Source organism: Pan paniscus, chromosome 12 (assembly GCF_029289425.2).
Source record: "Pan paniscus chromosome 12, NHGRI_mPanPan1-v2.0_pri, whole genome shotgun sequence".
NCBI lineage: Eukaryota > Metazoa > Chordata > Mammalia > Primates > Hominidae > Pan > Pan paniscus.
In genome coordinates, this window is record NC_073261.2 from 43,539,363 (window position 1) to 43,566,850 (window position 27,488).

At 36.6% G+C, this 27,488-nt stretch overlaps 1 long non-coding RNA gene and 1 pseudogene across 1 annotated transcript in view; both read right to left on the reverse strand.

Annotated features, from left to right (window-relative positions):
• Positions 1–1,071: 1,071 nt before the first annotated feature.
• The window catches only part of LOC117979197 (uncharacterized), a 154,876-nt gene continuing 128,459 nt past the window's right edge, over positions 1,072–27,488 (reverse strand). The window contains exon 4 of the long non-coding RNA XR_008624326.1: positions 1,072–1,213. This is a non-coding gene — a long non-coding RNA (uncharacterized LOC117979197). The remainder of the gene's footprint in view (positions 1,214–27,488) is intronic.
• Positions 11,811–11,914, reverse strand: LOC112439026 (U2 spliceosomal RNA; annotated as a pseudogene).

The following is a 27,488-nucleotide window of genomic DNA, read 5'->3' on the forward strand; positions in this document are numbered from 1 at the left end:
CTATAGCAAGCATGGAAATACAACAAAGAAAGTAAATATGTGGCTATTTCATTTCTCAAAAGGTCAGTTTTAACTTAATTTTGGTCTCTTTATTCTAATAATGTCCCCTATGTTGCAGAGGTGCCCTCTCCTATTGAAAAATAATGTATCGGCACCTTCACATACCTTGGATTCCATATGGGAAGTGAGACTTTGGAGAAAAGTTTTACCTTTCTTTTATGTTATTATCATTTTTTTTAAAGACAGATCTCACTAGGTCACCCAGACTGGAGCGCAATGGTACAGTCACAGTTCACTGTAACCTCAAAATCCTGGGCTCAAGTGATCCTCTTGCCTCAGCCTTCTTAGTAGCTGGGACTACAGATGTTTGCCACCACACCTAATTTTCTTTTTCTTTAATCTCTTTCTTTAACTTTTTGTAGAGACAGGGACTTACTTCATTGCCCAGGCTGGTCTTGAACACTGGGCCTCAAGCAATCCTCCTGCCTGGGCCTCCCAGAGTCCTCGGATTACAGACATAAGCCACTGCAAGTAGCTTTTTCCTTTTAATTTAAGCCCTACTTCATCTGTCATTATTTTTGGACTGTTCATCAACCTTTCCACAATGATGGTAACTATGATCTAAGATAAAAATTCCTTCAGTGAAAATCACAACACCACTTTAAGGAATGTGTTTATGCCCAATAACTCCTGACAACAACTTCAGAACACAACAGCCCACTTTAATTCTATGTTATGTAACACCACATAATAAATAAAATAATATCATTGCTCTTTAGGCTATCAAAACTCTGCCCATTGCCCTTTATAATCTCTTCTATGGTTAGAAAATGGAGACTATGTTAGTACGTTCTTCCATCATTTCTTTCTGTATCTTCTCATCTTCTAAGTATACTTCAAAAATAATAGTTAAAAAACACATAAGCCTGGGCACAGTGGCTCACGCCTGTAATCCCAGCACTTTGGGAGGCCCAGGCGGGCAGATCACGAGGTCAGGAGATCGAGACCAACTTGGCTAACACGGTGAAACTCTGTCTCTACTAAAAATACAAAACAAAACAAAAAAATTACCTGGGTGTGGTGGCGGGCGCCTGTAGTCCCAGCTACTTGGGAGGCTGAGGCAGGAGAAGGGCGTGAACCCGGGAGGCAGAGGTTGCAGTGAGCCGAGATCGTGCCACAGCACTTCAGCCTGGGTGACAGAGCGAGACTCCATCTCAAAACAAAATAAACAAACAAAAACAAAACAAAACAGAAAAACACATAAACATATCACTAAGTAAAAAAATATTTCTATAATTTGGTACTTAAATCTTTATATGGAGAAAAAAGAAACATTGCTTTCTCAAAATAACAGCAAAAGAATTTTGAGAGCTAGTAGTAGCTTAAACAGACAATTTACAATTTATGTTGCCAAAGATCTCAATTTTTCAGTCCAAAAATTTACAGTTTTCTTCAGGAACAATGAGTGATTCCTTGCTTTGTATTTACCTTTTAGGTGTTATTTGATTATCTATTATTTTCCTCAACTCTTTGATTGCAGATGGGATTATGAAATAGTATGTAATGTTTCATATAGCAGCTGGGGTCTCTTTGCACAGGCAGGCTCTAATACTAGTCTAGTAATTTGGGAAGAATGGACAGAATAGTAGAATGCCCCATTTCAATATGTGTCTTAAGCTGTGTTCTCTAGTATGCAGCAGATATTGAAGATGATACTCTAGCTAGGTACTCATATAGCCTCTATTTAAGGATTCAGTTGAATAGATAATGATTCAAAGTAACAAATGATTAGGTTATCTTAAATTTTCAACAAAATTTGCTATAAGATTAAACATAGGGACAGCTTTTCAGGATTAAAGCATCACATACTGACATTAAGGCTCCTTGATCTATGGTTGCTGCATCATATTGATATCACTGAGGTGGGGATGCTTCCATGTGTAATCTTAACAAGAGGTAATAAAAAGGCCAGGACCAAGCCTATCTGTTTATGGGGTTGTGTGGACCCATCTAGACATTTTCAGTGTCTTGCTTTGAATGGTTAAGCTAAATTAACTGCATAGAATACTTAAGTGGAAAATTAAAATATGAGAAAGAAAAAAGAAGAAAGAGAGAGAGAGAGGGAGAGAGGGAGGAAGGGAGGAAGGAAGGGAGAGAGAGAGACAGAGAAAGAGAAAAAAAGAAAGAAAGAAAAAAGAAAGAGAAAGAAAGAAAGAGAGAAAGGAAGGAAGGAAGAAAGAAAATTGTTTACAGTTCTGGAAATTCAAGATCTTTAAAGTTGAATTAGCAGAGGTTTGGCTGAGAGGGTTATTCATAATTAGAGTATGGTTGACTTAGAGGTATGGTATATTGGGGCAGCACCTTCAGAGGGTTATGCTCAAGCTATTATATTAGTATTCGGGCAAAAGTTTAGTTAATACAGTTATTATAGCTAATGGAGGATTTATTTGGTAGAAGGGCCTTAAGTTTTTTTCAGAAAATTACATGAAGTGAGGGGTAGATGTTGGGGTGTTCGTGGCTAAAATATGATATCTGGGCTCTGACTGGGTTGCATTTTAGTCTCTTGTTTTTGGGGTTTGGCAAGGATATATTTACCTAGGTTGATGATAAAGTCAGAGATCGGGTTGGGGGGAGGCTTGTGGATTTAATCAGAAATAGTTCTTGAAATTGAGCATGCGTGCCTGAATGTACGTGCGTGCATGAGTGTACGTACATGCATGAGTGTATGTGCATGTGTGAGTTCTTGTTGATTAATTGTTATGTCCTTCAAGCATGAATTAATTAAAACCTTATGGTTGTTATGTGAGTCCGGAATATTCAATGTAAGTTCAGTTACAATGGATTAGGCAGGCATCAGGCTTCCCCCATGCTGAGTCACAGCTCCCCCAAAGTTAAAAAATAACAAATGCATGACAGTGCTCCCATGACTGGTTAACGGGGTGGTAGGCATCAGTCCCTCGAGATGTCTTGTTTACGGGGAACATGTAGGTGGTGTTAATTTTATGGCCCTGAAGTAAGAACCAGATGCCAGGTATAGTTTCAGCATAGTCACCCCCAAGTTTCATGGGCCCGGAGCGAGGAGGGTAGCACTCCCAAGTGGGGTGATGATTTCTTGGAGATTTGTAGCTTAAGAGACCAAAAATTGGTAGAGGATATCCGTAATGAGGAGGGATGTCTTAACTGAAATGTGCTATACCAGATGAATGAACATATGTACTATGTAAGAGTAAGGATTTACAGTACTGGTCAATATTCATGTGGGGCAGGTCTTATTGTACAACCAATAATGATGATGTGTGATAGTTGATTAAGAAATCACTAATATGTGCTTATATGCATATGGGCTAGGTTTTTAATGTATTGTTGTGTATGGATGTACTATGTATGAACAAGCAATTATAGTACTATATATTAGTCATGGGGACTAGCAGTAATGCACGAAGTACATAAAAGCACTATTATAATAGTGCTAGTTGATTAATACTGACATGGTAGTCAAATTATATGCTGAGAAAGAATTTAGGGAATAATTAGAATTTCAGCTTTGGGTGTTGACGGTGAAGTGGGATACTTTTTCCCTGAGCTGTCCTGGGGAGGAGATCCTCCATTTCTGGCTTACAAGACCAGAGTATTGAATTATACTACAAGGGCATCTTCATTTAAGTAGTTTATTTTCAATTAGGCCAGTGAGTGGTATAAGAGTGAGGATGGTAGAAAAGTACATAATAGATGCTGTCCACCTGATGGCAATAAAAGGGTATTTGACTGGCTGCCCTCCAACTCATGTGAGTGTAAATAGGTCAGCCACTAAAATTCAGAATAGATGTTGACTCAATGGTCAGAATATTATACTTTGTTATTTAGACACGTAAAGTACAGGAATAACTGCTAGAATGAGAATGGAGAATACAAGGGCCAGTATGTCTCCTAGTTTATTAGGGATGGAGCATACGATTGTGTAGGCAAACAAAAAGTACCACTCTGGCTTAATGTGGAGTGAGGTGTTTAGGGGATAGGCTAAAGCATAGTTATCTCGGTCGCCCAGGAGGTCAGGCGAAAACAGTACTAGAGTTATTAGAAGGAGGAGGAGAATAATTAAACTAAAATATCTTTGGTTGTATGCTAGGGGTGGATGGTAATTTTGTTGGAGTCGGATGAAACCCCGGAAGGGTTATTAGATCCTGTTTCATGAAGGCATGAAAGGTGAACAGCTGCTAGAGCTGTAATGATGAAGAGTAAGAGAACATGGAAAGCGAAAAATCGTGTAAGGGTAGCTTTGTCAACTGAGAATGCACCTCAGATTCATTGCACAAAGTCAGTTCCGATACATGGGATGGCTGATAGTAGATTTGTAATTACTGTGGCACCTCAGAATGATATCTGGCCTCATGGGAGCAGGTAGCCTATGAATGCTGTTGCCATAGTTGTGAGTAGGAGGATAATGCTGATATTACAGGTTTCTAGAAATGTAAATGATATATAGTATAAGCTCCAGCCAACATGGAGTAAGAGGCAGATGAAAAATATTGAAGTGCCATTAGCATGAAAATAGCAGATCATTCAGCCGTAGTTTTCATCTCAGCAGATGTGAGCGACTGAAGAGAAGGCGGTTGAGGTGTCTGATGTGTAGTGCATGGCCAAAAATAGTCCTGTAATGATCTGGAGGGTTAGGTAGGCATCAAGAAGTGAAACAAAGTTTCATCATGTAGAAATGTTAGATGGTGTGGGAAAATCAATGAATGAGTAATTAATAATTTTTATTAGCGGGTGTGTTTTGCTAGTATTGGTCATTAGCATTCTTATAGTTGAAATACAATGATTATTTTTCATTCATTAATTATGGCTACAGTCCATGTGAGAATAATGGCATATACCATATTTTTATTAAGTGTCCTTTTGGTTATAGGGTTTGTAGGTTTCTCTTCGAGACCTTCTCCTATTTACGGAGGTCTAGGGCTAATTATTAGTGGTGCTGTGAGTTGTGGTATTGTGTTGAATTTTGCTGGGGCTTTTGTGGGGTTGATAGCCTTTTTTATTTATTTGGGTGGCATGGTGGTTGTTTTTGACTATACTATGGCAATGGCGACTGAAGAGTATCCTGAAACATGAGGGTCAAGTATTGACATCTGAAGGGCTTTATCATTAGGACTATTAATGGAGTTGATGCTGGTTTGGTGAATAGCTGAGCAGATGGAGTGGGGATTGTGATTGATTTCAATAGTGAGAAATTTTGGATGATTTTTGAGGGTGAGGAGGCGGGGTTGTTGCATGAAGATTCTGTGGGTGTGGCTGCCTTGTACACTTATGGGTGTTGATTAATGGTAGTTGCTGGTTGATCACTATTTGTTAGTATTTATGTTGTGATTGAAATTACTCAGGGTAATAGATTAGATAATTAGGAGTAGTGTTATAAATGATGGAATAAAAAAGGAGAGAAAGTACAGTTTAATTAGTCCTTTTTTAGTAAATACGGTAATGGAGCCTGAAATTTGGGTTTGTGTAATGGTCTTTGGTATAGACTCTTCTAGTCAAATTAGGTTTAGTAGAAGTGAGGCCAGATTTTGGCTTATGAATAGGTCTGAGTGGGAGGTTGTATGGTGAATTGTGGCTGAATAAATTCCTAGTATATTGGAAAAGTTGAATGTCTGTAATGGGTATTTTAGTTTAAGGTCATTAGTTATAAAATTAAGCTCCATCGCTAGCGAGAAGCCTAAGATGGTCACACCTAGGGCCGTGAGTTTCAGGTGGAGTGTCATGTTTGTTTGGGGGAATGAAGCAGGAATGATACTGTTGATGATGAGGAATCCAGCAAAGATGCTGCCTATTATTAGGTGCTTAACTGAGTTGATTAGGAAGGGGTTATTTTCGTTAATAGTAATCAGAGTTGTGAAGCAAGATTGTCCTATCAGAGTGAAGAAAATAATACGGGTACTATAGACAGCTGTCAAGGAGGTGGCAATAAGAGTAACAAAAAGGGCACAGGTATTGGTGTATGACGTGTTTGTAGTTTCAATGATGAGGTCTTTACAGTAAAAGCCTGTGAAGAAAGGCATACTTGTAAGTGCAAGACTGCTGATAATAAGGGAGGAGGAAGTGAGGGGTAAAGTCTTGAATAGCCCTCCTGTTTTTCGGATGTGTTATTCAACATGGAGGCTATGGATGATGAGCCCTGAACATATAAATAATAAAGCTTTAAAAAAGGCATGGGTGCAAATGTGAAGGAAGGCTAGGTGTGGTTGATTAATGCCAATTGTGACTATTTTTTTTTTTTTTTTTTTTTGAGACGGAGTCTCGCTCTGTCGCCCAGGCTGGAGTGCAGTGGCGCGATCTCGGCTCACTGCAAGCTCCGCCTCCCGGGTTCACGCCATTCTCCTGCCTCAGCCTCCCGAGTAGCTACAGGCGCCCGCTACCACGCCCGGCTAATTTTTTATATTTTTAGTAGAGACGGGGTTTCACCGTGTTAGCCAGGATGGTCTCGATCTCCTGACCTCGTGATCCGCCCGCCTCGGCCTCCCAAAGTGCTGGGATTACAGGCGTGAGCCACCGCACCCGGCCCAATTGTGACTATTATAAGGGCTAGCTGGCTTGAGGTGGAGAATGCTATGATTTTTTTTAATGTCATTTTGTGTTAGAGCACAGGTTGCTGTGAATAAGGTAGTAACAGCCCTCAGACATAATGTAAAGGTTTGGATTGATAAATTATTTTCTATTAAAGGGTAGAAGTAGATGAGCAGGAAAACTCCTGCTATAACGATAGTGCTGGAGTGGAGTAGGGCTGAGACTGGGGTTGGACCTTCTATGGTGGATGGAAGTCAGGTATGGAGGCCGAATTGAGCTGACTTTCCTGTTGCTGCTAAGAGAAGGTTAATTAATGGAAGAGAGTTGGGGGTAGGATCTAGAATAAATGTTGAAATTCTCATGTGTTGGAGGACAGGAGGAACCATGCTATAGCTAAAATAAAGCCAATATCACCAATGCAGTTGTACAGAACCACTTGGAGGGCTGCTGTATTAGCATCTGCTCACCCTTACCATCAGCCGATTAGTAAGAAAGACGTAATTCCTACACCTTCTCATCCGATAAAGAGTTGAAAGAGGTTGGCGGGAACCAGAATTAATATTATGATGAGGAAAATAAGTAAATATTTGAAAAATGGATTAATGTTAGGGTCTGAGTTTATATATCATATTGAGAATTTTACAATAGATCAGGTAATGAATAGTGCTACGGGGATAAATATTGCAGAAAAATAGCCTGGTTTGTAGGTTAGTGAGAGTTTGAGAATCTGGATCGTCATTCAATGTCAGTTTGCTATAATGACTTCTTGGTCTGCACATATAAACGTTGTAGGGATGAGGATAATGAAGGCACATGTGATAGATGTTTTTATGTAATTTGGGTATGAACCTTTTTTGCAGAGGTTGGTTAAGGTAATAGTAATTGGTAAGATTAAGGGGATTAGGGTTGTTATAACAGTGGAAGAATACATGTTTGTTACTTTTATTTGGAGTTGCACCAATGCTTTTGGTTCCTAAGACCAACTGATGACTCTCATCCTTTAAAAGTTGAGAAAGCCATGTTGTTAGGCATGGAGGAATGAGTTAGCAGTTCTCACATACTTTCTCCATAGATAAGAAGTTGCAGGCTTCTATTGTTAGATCCACAATCTAACGTTTTGGTTAAATGATAGCTACAGCATGCAAACCCCAAAATAATTTTAGGGTTTAAGAATAATAGGAAGATAGGCTCTAGATGTATAAGTGTTAATGTATTTTCTCTTGTAAAGGAAGGTTTGATACTGTTAATATAATATACAAGTGCCCCTTGTTGTGTTGTGATTAGCATATACAGTATAGGGCTGTAATTAGCATATTAAGTCCTATAAGCATAATACTGATATTTGATCAGGAGAATGAGGCCATAGTCACAAAGAGTTCCCCTACTAGATTAATAGTAGGGGGCAAGGCAAGGTTAGTAAGATTTGCTAAAAATCATCATGAGGCTATTAGTAAGAGAAGTGTTCGAAGGCCTCGGGAAAGTAACGTGTTTCGGCTACAGATTCTTTCTTAGCTTGAATTTGCTAGGCAGAATAGTAAAGATGAAGTGAGTCCATGAGCAATTATAAGGGTGACCGCACCTGTAAAGTTTCAAGGAGTCCGAATGAGGATAACCATAATAACAAGTGCTATGTGGCTTACGGAGGGGTAGGCAATAAATGATTTTAAATCGGTTTGTCATAACTGATACTGGGAAAAAAACAAACAAACAACAACAAAAAAGAGGGGTTTCTACTTACCTTTAGGACTCTCATCAACACTTTTGGAAACGAATGTGTGAGAATGTTTCAAAATATTTTAAAACTAGGTTTATGTGCCACAAGTGTTGGATTAATAGTATAGAAAGTTTTCATTTTCTGATATTTGGTGCCATATAAAGATGAATACTAATTTGTCATTAAAAGTTTAATAAGAAAATTAATTGTCCCGCATGTATTTAAATATTACCAGGGAAAAATTAAGATTATCCCAGTAGTATAAGTGTGTGTTTACGTTTTTCATGTCTGCACATCTAACCAAATTCTAACTCCTATCACCATAGTGTATTCATGGTCCTAAGTATTGATAACCCAGATTGTGATACATTTTATAAACCACTGAGTAAGATGCACAACAAGTACTTATTATGTGAAAAGTTAAGCATGCACAGTAGAGACCAAGGTACATAAAAATTTGAATAAGATTTTAACATTGCAAAGAACCACATATTAATAAAGCAAGCGTGTATGCAGTAAAGAAAGCCTATGCTCAAAATGCCTCAGAAAGAAGATTCAGGTTGGCATGGGAACTATGCAAATATGTTAACAACAAACAGAAGCCACTAAAGTATGTTTCAAAGGAACATAAAAAATATAGCTCAAGAGATGGTGTTAGCTTTAGAAAGAGCAAAGAACAAATCTGGTGAGCATATGAAAAAATAAAAGGACTTACTCAAGAGCAATCTTGAAATAGTAGAGTCCAAACTAAACATACACAAAAAAAATTACCACAGTACTGCCAAAAAATAACCTATCTTAAATATGTTTGGAGATTAAAGAAGAGCCAGATTCCTTATGCTTTTCAAAACATTACAAGATCCAGGAGGATGAAGGAGATCTAGACTTCTTTATTTCATAGCTGAATGAATGATAAAGAAAATCTGATTCATGAAATTCTTCAGAGTTTCTGCAGATAGAGTAACAATAATAAAAAATATAGTTGAGGCCGGGCGCGGTGGCTCACGCCTGTAATCCCAGCACTTTGGGAGGCCGAGGCGGGCGGATCACGAGGTCAGGAGATCGAGACCATCACGGTGAAACCCCGTCTCTACTAAAAATACAAAAAATTAGCCGGGGGCGTGGTAGCGGGCGCCTGTAGTCCCAGCTACTCGGGAGGCTAAGGCAGGAGAATGGCGTGAACCCGGGAGGCGGAGCTTGCAGTGAGCCGAGATCGCGCCACTGCACTCCAGCCTGGGCGACAGAGCGAGACTCCATCTCAAAAAAAAAAAAAAAAAAAAAAAAAAAAAAAAAATATATATATATATATATATATATATATATATATAGTTGAAACTTTTCTTGAATTAACAGAATACCTGCAAAGAACTTGACTAGATATGGAAAGGTAATAAATGGTCATGAAATATATTGATGAAAGAGCAGGTTATGAAATGTACTCATAAAAGAACAGGTGCTAATTACGGAATTTGTGCTCTGGGAAAAACCCAGTGAACATACCCATAACTAAAGGGTAGCTAGGAAGGATAGCAGTAGTTAGAAGTTGAACAGAAACCACAGTAACTCCTGTTGATAAGTGAGGACATCACAAACCTGAATCATAAATAGGAAATTTAGATGAAGAACTAAGGAGAGGTTTTGGAAACAAACAAACAAAATCATAATAGTGAAAATAATTACCCCAATCATCTAGGGTGGATACATTTGAAAAATAAATTTGGTAGACCTAGAAAATTTTGAGAATGCTGCTTGTAAATAAATGGCAATTATGAAAATAAAAATTAAGTTAGATATCTTAAAATGCTTCACTTAAGAGTTCCAGTAGTTCAACTAGAAAAAATAAAATATAGGTAACATTTAATAAAATATTAGACAACATAAGCTCTCAAATTTAAAAGATGTGACTTATGTTCATAAAAATATTTTAAAGGCAAATCTAGTTACATAATAGTAATAATAATTTAAAAAGTAAACCCAAACTAGACAATATACTGTTCATTAGAAACAGATCCAGGATTAGAAGACAACTGTTCACCTCTTGGATCAATTCCTCATTTCGTGGTCCTATATCATGAGTTTCTTAATTCAATTCAACTAAAATGTATTATGGACTTTTATATGCTAATTATGTTAATTACTATAACGTGTTACATGAAAGAAGATAGAATTTAAATCAACTAGAAAATTAAAAATAAATAACATTGTCTAAATATAAAATATGTCTATAAACAATGTTTTTACGGGTAATCAGAGAGGAATTTATAGCTGAATACATGGTCTCTATTTGATGGCTTGAAAGTGTAATCTTAGTAACTCACTGCCCTCTTAACTCACTTGTAACATCTATCAGTTTGTTAGTAACTTTCAAAATCATATGTTAACAAAAGTAAAAAGCAAAGCTTAAATGCACCATGAAGTGTCTCAGACTGGAGAGGAAAGACATGGAGGCCTATATAAAAAGACATATTCTAAGTAATACACTAAGAATTAGTCAACTTTGTCTTACAAAAAATGTGTAGTATTCATTCTCAAACACACAGTTACACTAAAAGATTTAACTGTAAAATAAAATAATTCAGTGACCACAAGCTTTTCTCTATTACAAACACAATTAATTCACATATTTAAAGAAATTATTATTTGTATATGATCCTGGCAGACAAAGAAATAGCAAGTGTCATTTCTTACTCTGCAAGAAATTAGAGACTTTCAAACATCCAGTTTAAATATCTAATTTCATTTTTGAACTCAAGATTTTCTTTGGCTTATAAAGTCCTCAAAGGTATCTATATAAATATAGATAACTTACTATTCCAAAAATTTTATGGGCAGGTAAATCTTGTTTATTTTTTATTTTTCTTATGGCTAATTTTTTTTCTTTTTTAAGACAGCTTTATTGAAATATCATTGAAATGTAAACATTGTATATATTTAAGGTGTACCACTTAATGTTGTTAAGATACCTCTACATTGTGAAGTGATAATCTGTTCCAGCTAATTAACATATATATCACCTTTACATGCATACTTACTATTTGATTATAAAGAGCTTTTAAGGAAGGAAGTAAAGCTGACTCTCAGGGCTGAAGTCATGTCTGGAAAAATTTACATTTGCAGCTGTGCTGTGTTGTTACCGATATCTGCTGGGAAAATGCTCTGACATTTTCTCTGAAATGATTAGATAATCATCTTCCTAGAAATAGGCTGGAGTACCCCAAATAGTACATTTAGTCTGCTTGCATAAGGGTCTACAGTTCAAGCTAGAGCATTAAAAAGGTTATGTAGCAAACATCCTCTAGCCGTTTTCTAATTTTCCACTTCAAAGCTATGGAGAAAAAGTGTCACTACTAATTGCGTTTTAAGTTTGTATTTAAAATGTAGGATGAGATGTTAAAAAGAAAGAATAGGATTTAATCTTCAATGCAATTAATACAATTTGCAATCAATGCAATTAATGCAATTTGCCTGATACATGATACCTTTTTCTTTTATTATTTTTAAATTAACATTATATGAAAATAGCTGTTTTTGAAGGCAGGTAAGGTTATGTTCTTATTTAAAAATGAAGAAAAATACTTTTTTAGTATTTTTAACTGATAAGAACAGATACTACACTTGATCTTAGCCAAAGGGCATAGATATTTAGGTCTATTCTTATTTTTTTTAATCAAACTCTTACTGTTTGATTGACAGTGCATTCTTCTCTTCTAAAGTTGTATTACTATTACCACTCATACACTTCATCTTCCCTTTTAGCCCTAATACAGAGCTTCATTTTTTAACTTAACCTGGTAAACAAGCCTAATAACATTCAATGTTATATTATGACTGTTCTAAAAGCCAACTTAACCATTTAATTATAGGTAGTTCTAATACAAGTGTAGACTATGATAAAATGATGAGTTATATTGTACATAGGCTCCATTTTTAGTTTGTACTTAAATTTGCATTACATCAAATTGGTTAAAAAATATTTTAAAGTAAGCAATATTAACTACATGCTACCAGTGCAAGTGATGTTTTCTTTTTCATTTAAATTATTTCTTTGGTTAGGACACTTGGCTGAGAGGAATAAAATATCTCATTAAAAGTGGATTAATCAATAATATGTGCAATTTATCCCTTACAGTATGTCTGTATGTAGGTAGTTCTAGGTTATTTTCAACTTTCTACCTACAGTGTATCAATAACAGCTCTCTTTGTTCATAATACAGCTGCAGAAACACCCATCAAACCCACACAAGGCATCCTCTAAATCATAAAGGAAATAAAGTGGTTTTTTATAAAATTTTTCTGTTTTATCATGAGGAGCATCTAAACACACTCCTATTTCCACTCCTAGCAAGAGCTCACTCAAGAGTAACTGGTCATGATTTGCTCATATAGCCAAACTTTACATAAGAGGAAGCTGAACAAAGTGAGTCTTCATATATTTGACCTCTATTGTAGGAAAATGACTCTCCTAGCTAGAAGTATAAAGGGCTGAGGGTTGCTACTGAATAGGCAATCAATAGTGTCTTCCAACTTCACATAACAAGGAAACTGAGATTGAAAGAGATTAAGGTCAAAAATATAATGATAATTTTAGATCAGGTTTTTTGTTGTTTGTTTGTTTGTTTTTGAGATGGAATTTCACCCTTGTTGCCTAGGCTGTAGTGCAGTGGTGCAGTCTTGGCTTACTGCAACCTCTGCCTCTCAGGTTCAAGAGATTCTCCTGCCTTGGCCTCCCAAGTAGCTAGGATTACAGGTGCCTGCCACCACGCCCAGCCAATTTTTGTATTTTCAGTAGAGACGGGGTTTCATCATGTTGGCCATGCTGGTCTTGAACTTCTGACCTAAGGTGGTTCATCTGCCTTGGCCTCCCACAGTGCTAGGATTACAGGTGTGAGCCACTGGGCCTGGCCTTCAATCAGGTTTTTAGACCATGCTACACTCCACTGTGTTAACCACAATAACATCACACTTTGGGGCAGGAAAAAAAATAGCTGTATTTGGCTTCTGCAAAACAAAATTAAGAAAATATCTGATATACATCTATAACATTTTATATTAAAAAACTATTTCTTATAATTATTTATAACAATTGTTTGCTACTACTATCACTAGACAGAACATCCAGGTAAACATTACAAAATCAGATAAAGTTATTTTATAGAAGGTTCAAAACATTGCCTTTTACATCTGTGAAACAAATTGCTTAAGTTTTCACTAAATTCAACATAACTCTATTATTTTACAACCTAAAATAAAAACACTATGATTACTGATTTGACAATCTTGTCCTGTGTTTTTTTTTCTATTTCAGTGAACCTAACTTCCTATTCATGGTTACAGTCTGAATTTTAGCATAATTCTCTAAGTCATAAACTCTAATATCCTTTCCTTTTATTTTTATGTTTCACTCAGTTCCTTATCCTCTTGTGCTCCCACAAATCTCTGGAGCCACAATTATCTTCAAAATAATTGCATTTCTCCTGCCAGCACTTCCTTTCCTATGTACTCTGTTTAACACTCCTCAGAAATCCAATAATTCTGTTGCTAGCCCTCCCCAATTAATTTCTTTTGTTTTGTTTTCTGGTATATACACCCAGCAAAACACCAAATCATTCATCATAGAAGCCATCCACCCTACATAATTTGAGAAGCAACATCTGATCACTACTTGAATAAAAGCATGCAGCTATATAGAATGTTTCATTGTCAATCATTTTGTTTTTAAATTGACAGATAAAATTGTTTGTATCATATAGCATATGACGTTTTGAAGCATGTATACATTTTTGTATGCTTAAATTTAACTTATTAACAAATACTTTACCCCACATAGACATAGTTTTTCTTGTGAGAACATTTAACATCCACTTAATGGATGGATGTCTTAACATTTTTCAAGAATACAATATATCATCATTAACTATAGTCACCATATTGTACAATAGGTCTCTTGAACTTATTTAACTATAATTATGTATCCTTTTACCCACATCTTCACAACATCCCTTACCTGTTAGAAACCCCAGGCTCTGGTAACAACCATTCTTTTATAATACTTCTATGAGATTAATTTGTTTAGATTCCATATATGCAGGAGAATATACAGTACTTGTATTTCTGTGCCTGGCTTATTTCAATTAACATAATGTCCTCCAGGTTTATCTATGTAGACAGGATTTTTTATAGCTGAGCAGTATTTCATTGTGTATATATCCCCCATTTTCTTGATTCATTCACCTGTGGATGGACACTTAGCTTGATTCCATATCTTTGCTATTATAAATAGCCCTGGTAGCAATTGCATGATTGGGAACATCAAACACACACACACACACACACACACACACACACACACACACACACAAACACACATTCTGTATGTTGAGCAGTCATCTGACATTATTTTTAAATGTTCAGCAATTCTTCCCAGATCAACAAATTGTTTAATTCCCTAAAACCTTTATTTGAGAGAGAGTTAAAAGATAGTGGATAAAAGCATCAACTCTAGAGTTAGAATTCTTGGTTTTTAATCTTTTTGCCATGGAATAATTTTGAGCACATTATTACTTTTGTGAACCTTTGAGGAAGTAGTCATACCTACACCAGAGGAATGAAAATAATGAATATAAAGTGTTTAGAAAGTTTAGCACACAGTAAGGCCCCTAAAGAGGTAGTTCTTATATTTTTGAACATTTGTCAAATTCGTAAATTAATTTTGAAATCACAGATTAGTGCAGTGCCATCTGTGTAGTCTGGTTGAATGAACATTGATTGTGGCCCTGTTCTTCAAATTGTAATTTTTTAATCTAAATTTTTATTTTCTTAACTTTTAATTTCAGGGGTACATGTGCAGGTTTGTTTCATAGGTAAGCTTGCGTCATGGGAGTTTGTTGTACCAATTATTTTATCATCCACTTATTAAGCCTAGTACCCATTAATCCTTTTTGCTGATCTTCTCCCTCCTCCCACCCTCCACCCTCCGATAAGCCCCAAGGAGTATTGTTCACCCCATGTGTCCATGTGACCTCATTATTTAGCTCCAACTTATAAGTGAGAACATATGGTATTTGGTTTTCTGTTTCTGCATTAGTTTGTTAAGAATATTGGCCTCCATCTCCATCCATGTCCCTGCAAAGGACATGATCTCTTTCCTTTTTATGACTGCCGAGTATTCCATGGTGTATACGTATGACATTATCTATATCCAGTCTATCATTGGTGGGCATTTGGGTTGATTCTGTGTCTTTGCTATTGTGAATAGTGCTGCAATGAACATACACATGCATGTGTCTTTATAGTACAATAATTTATATCCATTTGGGTATATATCCAGTAATGGGATTGCTGGATCCAATGGTATTAGGTCTTTGAGAAATCACCACAATGTTTTCCACAATGGTTAAACTAATGTACACTCCCACAAACAGTGTAGAACTGTTCCTTTTTCTCTACATTGCCAGCCTCTGTTATTTGTTTTTTGACTTTTTAATAATAGCCCTTCTGACCAGTGTGAGATGGTATTTCAATGTGGTTTTGATTTGCATTTCTCTAATGATCAGTGATGTTGAGCATTTTTTCATGTGTTTCTCGGCTGCATAAATGTCTTCTTTTGAGAAGTATCTGATCATGTCCTTTGCCCACTTTTTTATGGTGTTGTTTGTTTTTTTCTTATAAATTTGTTTAAGTTCCTTTTAGATGCTGGATATTATACCTTTGTCAGATGCCTAATTTGCAAAAATTTTCTCCCATTCTGTAACTTGTTTACACTGTTGATAGTTTATTTTGCTGAGTAGAAGCTCTTTAGTTTAAATTAGATCACATTTGTAAACTTTTGTTTTTTGTTGCAATGGCTTTTTGCTTTCTTCATCATGAAATCTTAGTCCGTGCCTGTGTCCTGAATGGTATTGCCTAGGTTGTCTTCCAGAGTTTTTATATGTTAGGGTTTTACATTTATGTCTTTAATCTATCTTGAGTTAATTTTCATATATGGTGTAAGGAATGGGTCCAGGTTTAATTTTCTGCATATGGCTAGCCAGTTCTCCCGGCACCATTTATTGAATAGGCAATCCTTTCCCCATTGCTTATTTTTGTCAGCTTTGTCAAGGACCAGATAGTTGTAGGTGTGTGGCCTTATTTCTGGGCTCTCTATTCCAATCCTTACAATATTGCATTGAATGGGAGAGTGAGACATGGCATCCTTGTCTTGTGCCAGTTTTCAAAGGGAATGCTTCCAGCTTTTGCCCATTCAGTATGATGCTGGCTGTGGGTTTGCATGGATGGCTCTTATTTTGAAGTGCATGCTTTCAACATCTAGTTTATTGAGAGGTTTTAGCATGAACGTATGATGAATTCTATTGAAACCCTTTATTTCATACATTGAGATAATCATGTGGATTTTGTTCCTAGTGCTATTTATGTGATTAATCACATTTATTGATTTGTGTATGTTGAAGTAAACTTGCATTCCAGGGTTAAAGCCTACTTGATTGTGGCGGATAAGCTTTTTGGTGTTCTGCTCTATTCAGTGGGCCAATATTCTGCTGAGGATTTTTTTTTAATCAATGTTCATCAAGATATTGGCCTAAAGTGTTCTTTTTTTTGTTGAATCTTTGCCAGGGTTTTGGTGTCAGGATGATGCTGGCCTCATGAATGAGTTAGGGATGAGTCCATCCTCCTCAAGGTTTGAAATAGTTACATTAGGAATGGTACAAGGTCTTCTTTGTACATCTGGTAGAATTTAGCTGTGAATCCATCTGGTCTTGGGCTTTTTGTGTTTTGTAGGCTATTCGTTACTGCCTCAATTTCAGAGCTCATTACTGGTCAGTTCAGGGATTCAATTTTATTCTGTTTCAGGTTTGGGAGGGTGTATGTGTCCAGGAATTTACCTATTTATTCTAGATTTTCTAGTTCTTGTGCATAGAGGTGTTCATAATATTCTCTGAAGGTTGTTTGTATTTCTGTGGAGTCAGTGGTAACATCTCACTTGTCCTTTCTGATTGTGTTAATTTCTTCTCTCCTTTCATCCTTATTAGTCTAGTAGCAGTCTATCTATTTCATTATTATTATTATTATTATTATTATTATTTTTTGGAAAATCAGCTTCTGGATTTGTTGACCTGGGGATGGTTTTTCGTGTTTCTGTCCCCTTCTGTTCAGCTCTGATTTTGGATATTTCTTGTCTTCTGCTAGCATTGGAATTTGTTTGCTTTTGGCTCTCTAGTTTTTTTAGTTGTGATGTTGGGTTGTTTACTTGTGATCTTTCTAGTTTTTTGATGTGGGCATTTAGTGCTTTAAATTTCCTTCTTAACACTGCTTTACCAACATGGCCCGTGTATACATATGTAACAAACCTGCACATTGTGCACATGTACCCTAAAACTTACAGTATAAGAAAAACAACAACAACAACAAACACTGCTTTAGCTGCATCTCAGAGATTCTGGTATGTTATATTTTTGTTCTCATTATTTTCAAAGAACTTTTTGATTTCTACCTTAATTTCATTATTTACTCAATAGATATTCAGGAAAAAGTTACTCAATTTCAACATACTTGTATGGTTTTGAATGAATTTCTTAGTCTTGATTTCTAATTTGATTGTACTATGATCCAAGAGACTGTTATGATTTCAGTTCTTTTGCATTTGCTGAGGCATGTTTTACTTCTGATTATGGTATTAATTTCAGAGTAGGTGCCCTGTGGTGATGAGAAGAATGTATTTTCTGTTGCTTTGGGTGGAGAGTTCTGTAGATATCTATAAGGTCCATTTGATGCAGTGCTGAGTTCAGGTCCTATATATCTTTGATAATTTTCAATCTTGATGATATGTCTAATATTTTCAGTGGGGTGTTAAATCTACCACTATTATCATCTTTGTTAATTTTCTGTCTTGATTATCTGTCTAATATTGTCAGTGGAGTGTTATAGTCTCCCACTATTATTGTGTGGGAGTCTCTTTGAAGGTCTCTAAGCACTTGCTTTATTAATCTAGGTGCTTCCTGTGTTGGGTGCATATATATTTCAGACAGTTAGATCTTGGTGAATTGAACTCTTTACCTTTATGCATTGCACTTCTTTATCTCCTTTGATCTTTGTGGTTTTAAAGTCTGTTTTGTCAGAAACTAGTATTGCAAACCCTGCTTTTTTCTGCTTTTTATTTGCTTGGTAGATTTTTCTCCACCCATTTATTTTGAGCCTATGTGTGTCATTGCATATGAGATGGGTCTCTTGAAGACAGCATATCAATGGGTCTTGGTTTTTTATCCACCTTGCTACTCTGTGTCTTTTAATTGGGAAAATGTAGGTGATTTTCCTTTAAGGTTAGTATTTGTAAGTGTGGTCGGATCCTGTCATTATGCTGTTAGCTGGTTATTTTGCAGACTTTTTATGTGGTTGCCTCACAACATCACTGGTCTTTATGCTTTAGTGTATTTTGGTAGTGGTTAGTAGTGGTCTTTCTTTTCCATATTTAGTGCTTCCTTCAGGAGCACTTGTAAAGCAGATTTGGTGGTAACAAATTCCCTCAGCATTTGTTTATCTGAAAAATCCCTTACTTCTCCTTTGATTATAAAGCTTAGTTTGGTCAGGTATGAAATTCTGGGATGAAATATTTTTTTTTTAAGAATGTTGAATATTAGCCCCCAATCTCTTCTGGATTATAGGGCTTTTTCTGAGAGGTAGGCTGTTAGTCTAATGGGCTTCTCTTTGTAGGTTACTGGCCTTTCTCTCTAGCTGCCTTTAACATTTTTTCTTTCATTTTGACCTCAGAGAATCTGATGATTATGTGTCTTGGGATGTTCTTCTTGTGGAGTATCTTACGGAGGTTCTCTACATTTCTTGAATTTGAATGTTGGCCTCTCTAGCGAAGTTGGGGAAGTTCTCATAGATGATATCCTGAAATATGTTCCCCAAGTTGATTCCATTCTCCCCATCTCCTTCAGGTACACCAGTCAGTCATAGATTGGGTCTCTTTCCATAATCCCATATTTCTCAGAGGTTTTCTTCATTCCTTTTCATTCTTTTTTCTCTATTATTATCTGCCTTTCTTATCTCAGAAAGGCAGTCTTCAAGCTCTGAAATTTTTTTCTCTGCTTGGATTATTCTGCTATTAATAATTGTGATTGCACTGTGATATTCTTGTAGTGTATTTTTCAGCTGTGTCACAGGAGTTATATTCTTCTCTGTACTGCATATTTTGTCTGACAGCTCCTGCATTGTTGTATTATGATTTTTGGCTTTCTTGCATTGGGTTACAACGTACTCTTATAGCTCAAGGAACTTTGTTCTTATCCATAATCTAAATTCTACTTGTTATTTCAGCCATCTCAGCTTCAGCTCAATTCCAAACCCTTGCTAGAAAGGCAATGTGGTAATTTGGATGGAAAAAGATGCTCTGGCTTTTTGAGTTTTCAGGGTTCTTCACTGGTTCTTTCTTATCTTTGTGGGCTTGTCTACCTTCAATCTTTGAGGTTGCTGAACTTTGGAGAGAGTTTTTTTTCTTTTACCCTATTTGATGACCTTGAGGGTTTAATTGTGGTATAAGGTGGATTCAGCCATCTGGCTTCCTTTCAGGAAGATTTAGGGGGCCAACACTCAGCTCCCAACTTTTGGACTGCATGCTCTAACTCTGGGGTACTTGTATTGGGCCTCAACTTTGTTCTCTGGCTCCTTGAAGTTTGGAGTTCACTGTGCTGGGGGTACTGAAGTGTGGCAGCTGCAGAAGAGCATTAGCAGATGCAGGGATGCCTGCCTCCTTGAGGGTATTCACCACATTGGTGGAGGCAAGGCAGCTAGGGAGTTGGGAGCCCCTGCTGGATACTATGTGAGCCACCATTGCACTGGGGGTGGTGTTGGCTGTGGGCGGGGTGCTTGCCAGCACAGGTGTGTGTGCTTTCTCTGCTTGGCAAGCTGGAGTGAGTGTATGGGAGGATCTCCTGTTCTCAGTACAGCATATCACAAAAGTAGGGCACTGCCAGGGCTGGGGCTTTCTGGCTCTGTGCTTCCCAAGGCACTGCTTGCAATGGTAGTCAGTGCGGGTGGAGGGTCATATTGTACTCCTATGTGCTAGCAGGGCAAGTTAAGCAGCTTAACAAAGCAGTGTTTTGTAGGGCAGCTGTGCTATGCTGGGGAATTCTATCTATTCCTGATCAGCTTGGATTGTCCAAAGCCCCAAGGTCAGAATGGCTAAGTCATCCAAGTAGCAAAGGTGGTGGCCTACCCCTTCCTCTGGGAACTCCATTTCAGGGAAGTGCAATGCTGCTGCCAATGGCTGGCTGGAATTTCAAGCCAGTGGGTCTTATCCTGTGAGATGCCATGGAAATGGGGCCCAAAGTTCATCATTGCTTGGTCCCCTGGACTCAGCCTCTCTCCTAGGAGTATGTAATGGGGTCTAACCTCCTGTTTTGCTGGAGTTATGGCTACTTTTGCCAGGAAGCCCAGAAAGTGTAAGTCTCTAAGGATCTCAGGTCTCCACATGTGCCTGAGCAGCTACTTGCTGAGATTCCATAGAGCAGTGTGTAGCAGAATGAAGGCTCTGGTGAAGAGGGTTCATGAGCGGATCTCCTGACCCGAGGGTTGCAAAGATCCATGGGAGAAGTGTGCATTCCCAGGGTTGCAAAAATCCGTGGGAGAAGTGTGCATTCTCAGGGTTGCACATTCTGCCTTCTTGGGTGAGGGAGTTTCCCTTGGCTCTGTGTTGCTCCCAGGTGGGTCATTGTCCTGCCTTGCTTTTCTCAGTTCTCCATGGATCAATTTGTTTTCTTGATTAGTCCAAATACAAGGACCTGGATATTTCAGTTGAAGGTGCTATATTTACTCACCCCTTATATTCCTCTCTGTGAGAGCCACAAACACTAGCTGCTTTTAGTCAGCCATCTTGTCCACTTCCCCCCAAATTTTCTTTTTAATAAGCTGTACAGCTCAGGATTTATATGACATGTATACGCTGCTCATGTCTTGGACTGTCTATTCTGCAGTCTGTTACTTCCAACTCATGTTCTAAAAGATCTGCCTCAGCTTCTGCCACCTGGTCCATTTCCAATAAATTTTTGTTTCTACATTCTCAAACAATAAAATCTTGTTAAAAATGATCCCCCAATTTCTTACACTCTCCATATTTTAAAAGTCCTATCTGTGCCATTTTCTATCCTTACCGCTTTCTATTTTGTTTCCATGGTAAAGAGGGATATTTCTCTTACGAAAGAATATCTACTTACATACCAAATGTCTACATTTTGTCCATCTTTTCCCTGATATATATCAGTCCCGCAGTTGTAAGATTGTGATGGGGGGAAAAAGGAGTAGAAATATATTAATTTTGCCGCTATCTACAGATAAGTTTACCTTAATGGTTTCAAACATAGCACATGGATTTGTTGAGTTCATGTAGGTCTAAACCAATGTAGTGATCTATTAATTATTCAGGCAAATAATGTCCTAGGAAAATAACTTGTTATCTAAATATCCAAAACCAATTTCTGCATCCTTCTGAAAGATATGGCTTCATGCTCATGCAGATTTTTTAGTATCTTGAGGGAAGACTCTCTCATCATAAACCTTATGTTGTAGAAGGAGGAGCAGATAAATCAAAGGACAGTGAAATCTTGATGATGTAGATGAAATAATCAAACCAAGCCAAAATGTATACTTCTTTCTGGATCATTCAAGTATGTGTACCAATAAATATTTATTTATCTATTTTGAATTAGGTTTTCATTACTTTAAGTATTTTAATTTATAACAGAGTTACACATTGGATTGTTTCTCTGATATTACAATATCTGTATTTGATGTCACATGCTAAAAGTATCCTGAAGGGTTTCATTGGTAATCCAGTAATGAATTTAACTGAATGAAAAATTTGACTAATTTAACTATTAGGTAGGAGTTACTTTATGTCAATAATTTATGCCATGTCACCTTTGATATGTTTTTGGAGGCAACACAAATATATGTAATAATCATACAATTAATATTATAAGATTTTAGATGTAAAAGTTTCAAAAATTATCACATATATAAGCAAATTTTGATAGAGTTAAAAGATGATTTGAACTGTCCTGATTAGAGTGCTATATAATGCACATCACCTCAGTCATTCATATTAGCTAGGATACTCCTACCCTGCATCTTTAACTGTCGAGCTTAATATTATTCACAAATGCCCAACTCATGCCATAATTCTGCCATAAGACTTTTCTAGTTGTATCTTTATTTTTAGAAGTATCTGCATTGTGGAATACATTTTTGCCATGATTTTGGATTGCCATTACAGACCATCTTTCCTTGGGTTGCATCTGGAAAGCAGATTATCTATCTATCTATCTATCTATCTATCTATCTATCTATCTATCTATCTATATCTCACTATATCCTTCATAATACGTAATGCAATACCTACTCTAAAGAACATGATCACTCAAGGCTTGTGGGATTCAGCTAATTTCAGATTCATAATGTAAGTTCACCAAATGATTACTTGACTGCTTATTACAAAAAGTTCCTATAGGCTTATGGTCAATGCATTCTTTTTAGAAAACCAGCGATATCACAAATAATTGGGTTGTAAAATCATGTTCACAAAAATCAGTGATTTTCCACGTAATTTACTAATAATTTTAAGGATACAGGTAATACTAAGGCACAAATAAATTAATGAGTGAGATCTGATAATGCTAATGCAGCTCTCCACATCTTTTCTTGTGGCATCAGGTAAGGCAGTTTAACATTTGAGGTATCTAAGTCCTATATGTAGCTACATTGTTTAAGCAAATAGAAACAGATGTTTGTCACCAAACATCTCAACTTCATATTCAGATTGTTACAAACCCAATGTTTTTTGAGAAGTATGTTCATATATCATAGACTACTGGTTTTATTCCTGTAGGTAGTCCCAAGTAGTCCAGGTGTATCTTGCTAAAATTATTCCACAGATTAAAAACTCTTGTCATCCAGAATATATGCTATTAAAAATAATAGGATATATTAAAAGATATGCTATTATATATTTTAAAATATATACTATTAAATATTTTAAAGTAAGCTGTGAGCAAGCCAACTTCCTTTTATATCGCTTGGGGCATTTCTCCAAACCCCTGATAAAGAGATAATGTATTGCAGGCCTGTTAATAACCATTTTACATCCACAAACAAAAGAATATACTACTCTCTTCTTAATAACAATACATTTTTAGGTAATTTTCTAGAATTTATGCCATGGAGACTATCATGGATCTACTCAAACTGTAGCAGGCCACTAACACAGGCCTCCATAACAGCTGTTTCAGTACTCACCGAATGGTTAAGTTAAATATTAAAAGCCAGTGCCCTTATACAAAGGCTGGCATGTAACAGAAGCCCATCAAGTGTTTTGCCTAGGCCTTTCCTGGGCCTTAAAGCATGACAAATTAATGAAGGAATTCTTAACAGGACCCATTTAGGATTAAACACGTTTTCTTTGGGTCTGAGGAAACTCCCCAGGTCTCCACAAACAAGTTTATTGAGGATCTAAAGGGTCCAAATCTCCATGATTTAGCAGGAGACAAGATAAAGGTAATTACTCCAGCACCTGGACCCATTTAGATTAAGTAAATTTACTGAGGCTCCAGAGGAAGGTCTCCCGGACTCAGACCTTAGTTATAGATTAAAGAAGTTAATCACTAATGTATTTAGATAAATGCACACTTACACATAGACATATAGCTGAGAAGGTATATAAGCTCTGGAAAACTTTGTAATTTTGACTTGGTCTGGTGATAATTTCCAGGCCTTCTCCCTGTAACCGGTTGCAGAAATACAAACTCTCTTCCTCCCCAGTTCATTTGCATCTCGTTATAGGGCCATGAGAAATAGCAACCTGACCCTCAGTTTGGAGACATAGAGCTTAATAATTTAAATATGTTGGATATTTGAAAATTTAAACATAGAGAGAATTGACTTTTTCTTACTGAATATTTGCATTTTTATTATTCAGAATAAGGGAGATTAATTCTTTAGATTAATGTGTAGCTTACTGATATGGTTTGGATCTGTGTCCCTACCAAGTTTCATGCCAAATTGTAATCCCTAGTGTTGGAGGTGGGACCTGGTGGGTGGTGACTGGATCATAGGCATAGATTTCTCATAAATGGTTTAGTACCATCTCCTTAGTACTGTCCTCGCAGTAGTGAGTTCTCATGAGATCTGGTTGTTGAAAAATATGTAGCACCTCTCCCCTCCCTTTCTTGCTCCTGCTCTGGTCATGTAACATGCCTGCTCCTCCTTCATCTTCCCCTATGATTGTAAGTTTCCTGAGGCCTCCCCAGAAGCCCAACAGATCTAGCATCATGCTTCCTGTACACCTGGAAGAACCATGAGTCAATTAAACTTCTTGCCTTATAAGTTACCCTGGCTGAATGTGGTGGCTTATGCCTATAATTCCAGCACTTTGGGAGCCTGAGGTGGGTGGAGTATCTGAGGTCGGGAGTTCAAGACCAGCTTGACCAACATGGAGAAACCCTGTCTCTACTAAAAATACAAAATTAGCCGGGCATGGCGGCACATGCCTGTAATCGCAGCTACTCGGGAGGCTGAGGCAGGAGAATTGCTTGAACCCGGGAGGTAGAGGTTGCGGTGAGCTGAGATTGCATCATTGCACTCCAGACTGGGCAACAAGAGCAAAACTCCATCTAAAAAAACAAACAAACAAACAAACAAAAAAATACCCAGTCTCAGGTATTTCTTCATAGCAATGTGAGAATGAACAGACTAATACACTGACAATTTGATTTGCTTGGGAAGGAAATCAAAATATTTCACCCTAAAATATAATTTTTAAACATATTTCAAGATGGCTATTCAGAAAAGGTAGAAACACAAGAATAGCTAAAATGTTTTCTTTTGTGCGGGAGATTTACATATGAAAAAGAAATAAAATGCAGTAAACAATGAATGCAAATAGTCTTTCTTTGAACCCCTGCTTCCAGCCCCTCTTTCCATATCTAGGAAAGATTAACAAAGAGTGTGACATCTCTAAAGGTCTGACAGAAAAATTTGCTACTGGCTATCATCTGTTCTTTCTGAGGGCTGCTACCTGTGAGGTTTCATCTGCACAACAAGCCTCCTTTTGCTAGCCAGGCCTTTCCTGTTCTCTCCTTCTCATACCCTATTTTTCCATGTTCCCAAGGCCCAATTCTTTCTGTGGCCTCAAGACAGTGTAAAACCTTAACCATCTTGCCTTTTTTTGAGGTTTTTATAATTTATATGACTTCCATACACATGTGTGCTTGTAATAAAATTTATATGCCTTTTTACCCTGTTAATCTGTGTATTATGAGTTTGTTTTATAGACTCAAAATATTAAAACTTCAATGAAAAAACTTAATCTTTTTATACTTGCCTGTTTTATTTCCCCTCCCGTCAAAATAAAATAAAATATTCTTCAAGAATTCAAGAAAATAGACTTTGTATTAAGGTTAAATGAGCATAGAGTACCTAGTATGTTTTCAGTCACCTTGTTGCTATATTAAATTATGTCCTTTACCAGCATACAAAACGAACCAGCAATGGCTGAATGAGGGAGGGATTATGTACTCTGTGTGCTCCGAAAAATGTTGTGAAAGTGTCACAGGACTTCCCTTTCCACCATCAAGCCAAACAGTTCCTATTGTTGGTGCCAAGGTGCCAAGATAAACTAGCTGGAAACATGTGTGTCCCCTCTCATCCCTACCGCTCCTCTCCACTGGCCAACTGACAGAGACTTCTGGACTTCTGGCTTAGGGCTTGGAAACAACACAATCAGGGCTCAACTATTTTGACCAATCAGAACTAAACAATTTGAATACTTCATTTGCACAGATAGACCTGATTGAGAATCTGAAACGGAAATTTCTCTATTTATGCCAAATCCTCCCTTTGTTCTTCAGAGAGCGCACATTCACTTGTACTGAAGGTTGTGCTTCCCCAGTATGTAAATTGTTTTTTTTAAATAAAGTTCTGCTTTTACCTCTGCAGATCTCATTGATCATTTGTTAATAGTTACTATACATGTATTACGTAAACCTTAGGTATTAGGTTGTCAGCTAATACCTCTGTACTTGTTTAGTCCTCAAGATATTACTACTAAGCACCATATCTAAGTTCTGTGAGTTGACAAAAATGAGAAGGAAAAAAAAATATAGCTAATAAAGGTCAACAAGCGCAGTTATTCCAATATCCCGTATGTTTGTTTTCTGACCAATGATTGAAACCTAGTTTTCACATTTTTTCTTCTGATTCCATTATGATTATATTCGATCTCTCTTATCTGGCTAATATGTAATAAAATAGCTTTAATAAAGAATGAGCAGGGGAGTTAAGTATAAAACTTCAGAATATGTTTAAAATAATGAAACAATGTAAGTTAAAGAAAATATAATTGGTTTCTAATGGAAAGTTATTCCAATGTGTTGTGCTACTCTGTGAACCCAGAAGGGAGATATATACTAGAGACCTGTGGACCTACTTCACTTTATTTTCATAATAAACGTGTCATAAGAGAATACATTAAGTCCTGTCGTTTAAGTTCTCAAGTTAAATAAAGCTGAAATGAGTAGCTTATATTTGACCCTCCATATCCATAAGTTCTACATCTGTGAATTCAAGATTCAACCAACCACAGATAAAAAATATCTTCAAAATTCTAAAAATAAGAAAAAATAGTACAACAATAAAAAATAATACAAATGTTTTAAAGCTACAGAGTAACAGCTATTAACATAGAATTTATATTGTACTAAGTATTATAAGTAATCTAGAAATGATTTAATGTATAAGGGAGGATGTATGTAGGTTAAATGCCAACATTACGCCATTTTATATAAGGAATTTGAGCATCCACAGATTTTCCTATTTGCAGGAATCCTGGAACTAATCCAATAGTCTATATGATAAATTGCTAATCAAGATTTAAAATAAACCTGATGAATCACAATACCAAAATAAAATAAACAAGTTAAATTTTACAGAAATGAATGTAAATATTTTAATAAAAAATCAAATTTGTGATATTATTGTATGAAGGAGAGTGGGATGACTCAGGTGGAAAACATCAATTCTGGGACACTGAACACCTAAAACAATGTAGTAACTTCCAGATATGTAAACTCAAACATAAGCTGCATTAATAAAAATGACAGTGTTTTTATGACAGAAAGTACTTACACTTCACAGTGATAAAAAAAGTAATAAGCTGTTTCCAATTAAATAA